At 41.7% G+C, this 7675-nt stretch overlaps 1 pseudogene; it reads right to left on the bottom strand.

Moving 5' to 3' along the window:
• Positions 1-7143: 7143 nt before the first annotated feature.
• On the bottom strand, positions 7144-7217 carry LOC127197566 (uncharacterized; annotated as a pseudogene).
• Between the last annotated feature and the right edge of the window lie 458 nt (positions 7218-7675).

The raw sequence follows: 7675 nt of genomic DNA, 5'->3' as shown, positions 1-7675 counted from the left end.
TTTACAGCCTGGCAATGTGATGTACTGTTCCTTATGTATTTGTAACCATGTCAGTGGGCTAACACATTCTCTGCATAACTGAAAGTCAAAAGTCAGAATGTATATTGTCCATACACATAACTTAGTAATAGTGTCCCCTTCCCAGTATTTCTTGTTTTCTCTTTCTATTTCTTTGCTTGATATGCAAATATTTTCCACCTACATTGAAATTTTAACTTGAGGTCTCTCCTGAATAAGAACTCTTTGAGGGCCTTCACATTTCTAAGACTGCCAAATGATAGAATACATACTGTTTACAACAGTGCGTAAATATTAGTAAATATTTGCCTTAATAAGAAACAGATAACTGTTACCACTAAGAAAATATCTATCTCCCTACTAGCAAGGTCTCTGTGGACTCCCACGTTCTTTGTAAATGCAACTCTTATTTCTTACTGAGGAAACTCTCAAATAACATCCCATATGGCATGTACCATCCTTTAAGAGCTATGTCATCCCGTACTCTCTTATAGGCTGCAGTGGCACAATGTTGCTCTTTCACGATCACACTCAACAGAGAAAAAAGCTACTCAAGACTATTTTGTTTAAAAGTATCTAATTTTAATTACTTGCCTTAAGTGAAAGACATAAATTTGATATGTATGTCAACAACAGATATGTATAGGTGCCCCTCCTCTGTTAACAGGTATGTGACAAGCAACCTGATGTAGGGCATATTTTGTCTCCTGTGTTGAGAGCACAGTACAGCACAGTAGAAACGATATGTGGCAAGACCATGAGGTGGGCAAGATTACACCACAGCCTGGAGGCACAGTGAAGAGAATACTGGCACATTCAGAATGGGTCTTCATTCCTCAGATAACCTATGGAAGTGTCCTCAGAGGCATGGCCACAGATATGCCTCACTTATAACCTAGGTCTGTATTCCTTCCTTCCCTCTTTCCTTGTTTCCTTTCTTTCTTCCTTCCTTCCTTCCTTCCTTCCTTCCTTCTTTCCTTGTTTCCTTCCTTCCCTCCTTTCTTTTTTCTTTTTCTTTCTATTCTTTTCTCATATATTACATCCCCACTGTAGTTTCCCCTCCCTTGCTCCTTCCACACTCCTCCTTTTCTCTCCTCCAGATCCACACCTCCGTTTCCCTTCAAAAAAAGATATACCTAAGTATATAAATAAAACATGACATTACAACCAAACAAGTTACATACAATAAGAGTAGGCACAAACCCTCATATCAATGCTGTATGAGGCAACCCAGTAGGAGGAAAAGGGTCTCAATAACAGGCAGAAGAATCAGAGATACCCTCCATTCCCACTGTTAGGAGTTCCACAAGAGCACCAAACTACATAACTATAATGTATATACAGAAGACCTAGGTAAGACCCATACAGAGGACCTAGGTAAGATCCATACAGGGTCTATGATTGTCTATTTAGTCTCTGTGAGCCTCCATGAGCTCTGTGTAGTTGATTCTGTGTGCTGTGTTCTTATGGTGTCCTTGATCCATTTGGCTCCTACAATCCTTTTTCTTCCTCTTCTGTACGGTTCCCTTGGCTCTGCCTGTGTTTGCTGTGAGTCTCTTTACCACCCTTTCACAGCTATGGCATTACTTTTCTTTTGTAGGCTGCAGCAGCACATTATTGCTTTTTTATGATTATACCTAACAAAGAAAAACTCTATTTTTTTTTAAATTATCTACACTTGGCTTAAGTGAAAGACATAAATTTGAAAGAAGTGTCAACCATTGAATGCGTATTAGGTACTTCTCATTGGTTAATCAACATCTGACAAGCAACTTGACAGCACATTTTGGTTCCTGGTTTGAATGTACAGTCCTCCAGTTTGAGTGCCAGTTGCTGAATGATGCCTCTCTGATGACAACTTAGCTAGGCACCCGGTCTATGAGTATAGCAGAATTTCATTAGGAATGATCTCATTGACTTTTTTTTTTCTCCAGTCATGTTTGGTTCTATCTGGGTCTCTGCAGTCCAGCCTCTGGCTCCTGATCATGCAGGCAATGTCAAGTGTAGGCTTCCTCTCCTGCCATTAGGCCTCAAGTTGGACCAGTCACCGGTTGACCATCTCCACAATTTCTAAACCACTGTTACTCCAGAACATCTTGCAGACTGTAGGTGGAAGGTTTTGTGCCTAGTTTGATGTCCCAATCCCACTTCTGGAATCCTTGCCTGGTTATAAACTATGGCCAGTTCAGGTTTTACTATATTGTGCATTACGAGGAATCCTCCCTAGGGTCACTTTCATACATTCCTAAGAGTTTCCACTGCACTAGGTTCCCACATCATCCCTCTATTGGCCCCAATTCTCTCTCAGTGCTTTCTCCTCCATGGCCCCCATCTCTCTTGTCCGATACCCACTTGACCCTAGTCCACCTGCAAAATCTATTTTCCTTTCCCAAGGAGATCCACGTGTCCCCTCTTGAGCCCTCTTTGTTCACTTATCATTTCTGGGTCTGTGGACTGTAGCATGATTATCCTTTACTGAACAGCTAATGCCCACTTATAAGTGAGTACATACCATGTTTGTCCTTCTGAGTCTCAGTTTACCTCACTAGGGATTTTTGTTCTAGTCTATCCATTTGACTCTGAATTCCATGATGTCATTGGTTTTAATAACCAAGTAATTCTGTTGTGTAAATGCCCCAGGTTTTCTGTATCTGTTCTTTGAGGAAGAGTGTCTTGTACTTGGGGGTGTTCTACTTTTGTACTATGACTGGAGAAATAAATTCACTGCTATTTGTATTTCCCCACTTCATCCCAACGTACATGAAGGAGCTTTCTCTACATTAGCATCCCATTGAATTCTGAGAGGACTAGCAATAGATGACATACAGAACAGGCTGAAGGGGACTGAGAGTTCTGTCCTTTAGTTATCTCTTCTCCATGATTTGCGAAACAGCTGCACAGCCATCCACTTCAGGCAAGTTCACTGAAAAGATAGCTTCCCTTTCAAATCAACTTAGTCATAGTTCTACGGTAGTATTTTATTACAATATACATAAATAAGTTAAATTTTTATAATATTCATACCAAAAGTGCACGTCTAGTAAACTTGTATTTCTTATAATACACATTAATGTAAACAAACTAAATCAAGAAATAGAACATTTTTAGTCACCAGGGGTATCGTCTATGCCTTTCTAATCATCAAACACCCTCTAGCAAATATAACTATGTCCTGGTTTATAAAGAAGCTGACAGTTTAGATAGCTTAGTTTGCCTATTTGTGTGCCTAATTTAAAAGGAATAGATGTACTTTAAGAACAATTTCTAAAAGTGGTGTTAGCAGAAAAAAAAATCTCAGATTCTGATAGTTTGTTATCACAGATTTTGTAACTACCTTCTTAGCTTACATTGAAAAGGAACAATGAAATTGTTAATGTAAGCTGCACTGTACATCAGAAAATACACACACACGTGCGCGCGTGCGCACACACACAACGTTATATTCAGTTAATACTTTAGTTTGTGTATTTTTCAGACTTATTTGTGCAGAAAGATTCAACATTGAAGTCTAACCCCTTGAAGGCAGAAGGAATGTTGAGCAGGACCAAGAATCACCATCACTGGTAGAAACGGTTTACAAGCGCCTGTCCAGAGGTGATGTTCTGAAATGGAAAACAGTGGCATAAGCTCAGGATATTCATTCCTGTCACAGAGAAAGCATGTTTATGTAGCTAAAGCTGTTAGAAAGCCTACATACAGACTCAGAAACGATGCCAGCTTCACTCACTGGTAATATAGATACAGGCTAAATCAATTGGCTTTCTCAGAAAGATGTGTGTTACTTTTCCACACAAAGGTTCTGAGAACTATGTGGATACAAGTATGTATATGTGCCTGAATTATTAATAATTATTAAATACATTGAGAGAATTTAATTTTTTGCATTTTACTAGTGATACCAAAATTTCTGTCTGAGTATGCATAAACATTGTAAAAGAGGGTCACATTTGTTTCAACAGGCTATAGGGTAATGGAAGAGAATAAAAAAGAAAAGGGACTGAGGAAAGACAAATAATCAAAAGTAAGTTTTTTGATAAATTATGGGAGTGTCACTACAGAAAAAGGCGAAGGAGATTTTTAAGTGATTTATTCAGATTACATCTCAATTGTTATCCCCTCACTTGCATGTGCACTTATCATGCAGTATGCCCATGTGGAAGTTATAGGACAAAGCCCTGTATCTGGTTCTCTCATCTCATCTTGTGAGAATTCTGGAATTAAAATTAAGTTGTCAGGCCTGTGTGCAAGAGTTCTACCTACAGAGTCACCTCATCGTGCCCACAACTGGAACTTTTAAACCATCTGTATTAATCAGCTTTATTACTACTATAAGAAATATCAGAGGCACTCAGATTGTTTTTTAAGTCTCTTTTGGTCACAATTTTGGCAGCTTCAGCCTATGATTGGTTAAGTTCTTACATTGAGCCTGTGGTAAGGCAGCACATTGTGGCAAAAGAGTTACTTCATGGCTACATTTCAAAGGAGAGGAGGAAAGGGCTGTGATCCCAATATCCCTTTGAGATACACCCACAAGGAAAAGAAGCTGGCATCAGGTGCCACATCTACAAAATTTTCCAAGAATGAATCAAAATGTAAAAATACAAAACACCCTATACCCCTCCATGTAACATCCTGCCCTTGAGCTTTCGGAAGACACAGTCACTCCACAATTGCACTTAAGCTGGAGGAACCATTGCTTTCTCTTAACTTTTATATCTCCAGAATGAAAAGCAATTATAAGCATCAAAGTGTGTTGAGTTTCTACTCATTTTTCATGTGTACACATCTTATCTTTCAATTAGATTTTCCTCACAGCTATTCCTCCCTGACATGGGCAATGCAGCAGAGCAGAGTTGAGCCTGCGGCACTTGCTGGATCCTCATTGACTGAGTCGGTCCTTTTAACTTGATATAAAAATGCTGATTTTAATTCAATTCAGATAGACAATGAAATAAAAACTATTTAGAGCAGGTATGCTGTGAAAACAGTTCTGTTATAAGGACTTACCTACAGATTGGACCCCATGGCCTGTGCTCTCTGCTTTCTCAAAAATTTAAACAGCATTTTGCTTGATGGATAACCAACTTGTATAGAAACCTGAGAATTACCTCCATTAAAACTTAAACTGAAAGTTTTGCTTAGGAAGTAGAGAAAGCACGCACCCTGAGGTGAAATGAGCTGGGTACACATACATTCATGTGCCAGAATGAAAGAAGACCTGGCACATTTTGTCACTGATAGTGCAAAGTAACATTTACAGTTAGTAAAATGTGCTAGATGGCAAAATTGTTTCTATTTCATTTCTCAGGAGTATGAAAGTCCATCTACCACATGAGTTCCAACAATGTGTGAATGGTAGGAACTGGAAATTAATATGCCTTAATATCATGTCTTCTGAGACTTTCATTCTACGTCTTTATATTACTTATCTGACTGAGCCAATTAACTGGATTAAAAAAAAACTTTTAATTGGTTCTTTGTGATTTTGACATCATGCACTTCAATCCCACTCATTTCCCCCTCCCCTCATATCTGTCCTCCACCCTTGCAACAGCCCTACACAACAGAGAGATAGAAAAAAACAATCTCGTGAGAGCTGTAATGTGTCACAGTGTGTCCCTCAGTATACCCTTTTATCTATACTTCTTTGCTTGCAAAAGTTCATTACAATGACCCATTGGTCTGTTATGAGGCCTCTGGTTTCTGCTCCTCTTTCAATACTGGAACCTCACTAGGACTCCTCTAAGATTTCATCTTGTTGCCTGTGTCATGGAGATCTTGTAGGTTTGCATCTGTAGGACTCACTCCTTCATGCACTCCAGCAGTTCATCAATGGGACAGATGTTGGGTTGGGCCAATTCAAAGCCCTGGATCTGGACCTGAAACGTATCTGAGCTGGTCATCCCACTGACTCACCAGCTCTCACTCCCTGAGGACTACCTCACCAGCAACCTCCACAACCAGGGCCAGCTCTATCCTGCTGTCCAACAAGGTACAGGGCCCACTTTCCCGAGTGTTGCTTGGGAAGGACATGGCAGTTCTCCCATTCTTGTGACCCCAGGGCGAGATCTCCTGCCTGCCTGAGATGGCAAAGGATAAGAGAGGAGTACAGGGCATCTCTCCCTTGGCTGTGACATTATCCAGCAGAAGAGAGGTTGCAGGGCTGGCTCTCCTATGCTCATGCCCTCTGGGCTTGCTCATCTGCAGCCTCTGCATCCAGGCCTAGCTCTACTGTGCTGCCTAGGTGAGGTACAGGGCCTCTTCTCTGGAATGCTGCAACAAGTCAGAGGCAGGCACAGCTCTCCCACTCTAATGGCCTTGGGGCCAGCTCTCCCACACTCAAGCCCTCCCTCCAGCCTGGCTCACCCACACCATCTCCACCAGGGTCAGCTCTCCCAAGTACCGCAGCTGGTGAGAGGCAGGGTCAGCGCTCCTGTTCTCATGCCCCCAGCAGGGTCAGCTCTCCCATGAGGCCCTGATGAGGCATGGAGCCAGTACTGCACAGCCCTCAGATATCAACATGTCCCATGGGGTAGCCCAGACCAGGGACATCTGCCTGGCCTTTGCTGGTAACAGAGCCCTGGTATTGCAGGGCAGTGGAGCCTGACGTTGTTCTTGGTGGCAGCACAGGCCAGGACTCCACCATGGCGCCACGTGGCATCATCATCTACTCACGTCAGGGTGTTCCTCGCTACTCTTTGTGTCTCTTCATTGCGCCCACATCCCTCTGTTTCTCTTTCTCTTCCATTTCTCCACCACTTGCTTCTCTTAGTGGTGCCTGCAGCTTCAGAGTGTCTGGGGTTGTCTCAGGAGTGTTTTCAGGAGTGTTGTGCCTCACTCATTCACAAAATGGAGACAGACAAGGGACATCTCGAGCATGGTCTCCCGTTCCCTGCTGGTGGTCATCTCAGGATAGTTTCCTGTCCAGGTCCCATGGTGCATGTCTGGTGGTCATCCAGGCCTCACTCCTTGCCCGGGCTGCCGGAGTGGCCCATTGTGAGGGCCGTCTGTCTCAGTCTCACTCGCACCCATGCCCCAGATGGGGCTCTTCTAATCCCTAGCTTGCTCTTCATCCTGGGAGCCCTGAACTGGTGGTCAGCTCAGGCTCACCTTATTTTTTCAGGGAATGTTAAGCTACTAATCATTCAGATGTTCATAGACATAGCCTCTCTCCTCTCTGTCACCTACTGGTGCACAGATGACACCAATGAACTCTTTTATAACTATTTCTTTCAACTAATTGTATCAGTCCTGGAGTTCATCTGGATAATATGTAAATTTTGGTGGGAGTGGAGAGATGACACAGAGCTTACACTGCTCTTTCCCAGGACCAGAATTCAGTTCCCACCTTTGTCTAGCTTGCAACCATCTTTCCCTCCAGCTCCTGAGAATCTAAACCCCTTTTTCTGGGCTCTTCAGGCACCTACATGTACAAGTAAAGAAATAAACACACTTATATACAAGCACACAAACACACAAGTAGGTAATTATATCCTTTGAAAACAATGTTTTATAAAGAATACAGTTTGAAATTCTTGGCTATTTGTTTTCAAAATTAATGACAGTCAGTATAAAGAACTACTAAGACTTGATTAACAGTATTATTTCATACTATAATTAGTGATTAATAATTCATTTGATTAATATTTCATACTAA

The sequence above is a fragment of the Acomys russatus genome, chromosome 1 (assembly GCF_903995435.1).
Source record: "Acomys russatus chromosome 1, mAcoRus1.1, whole genome shotgun sequence".
NCBI lineage: Eukaryota > Metazoa > Chordata > Mammalia > Rodentia > Muridae > Acomys > Acomys russatus.
Note: the sequence above shows the minus strand (reverse complement) of the source record. Positions and strands in the feature narration are given on the sequence as shown.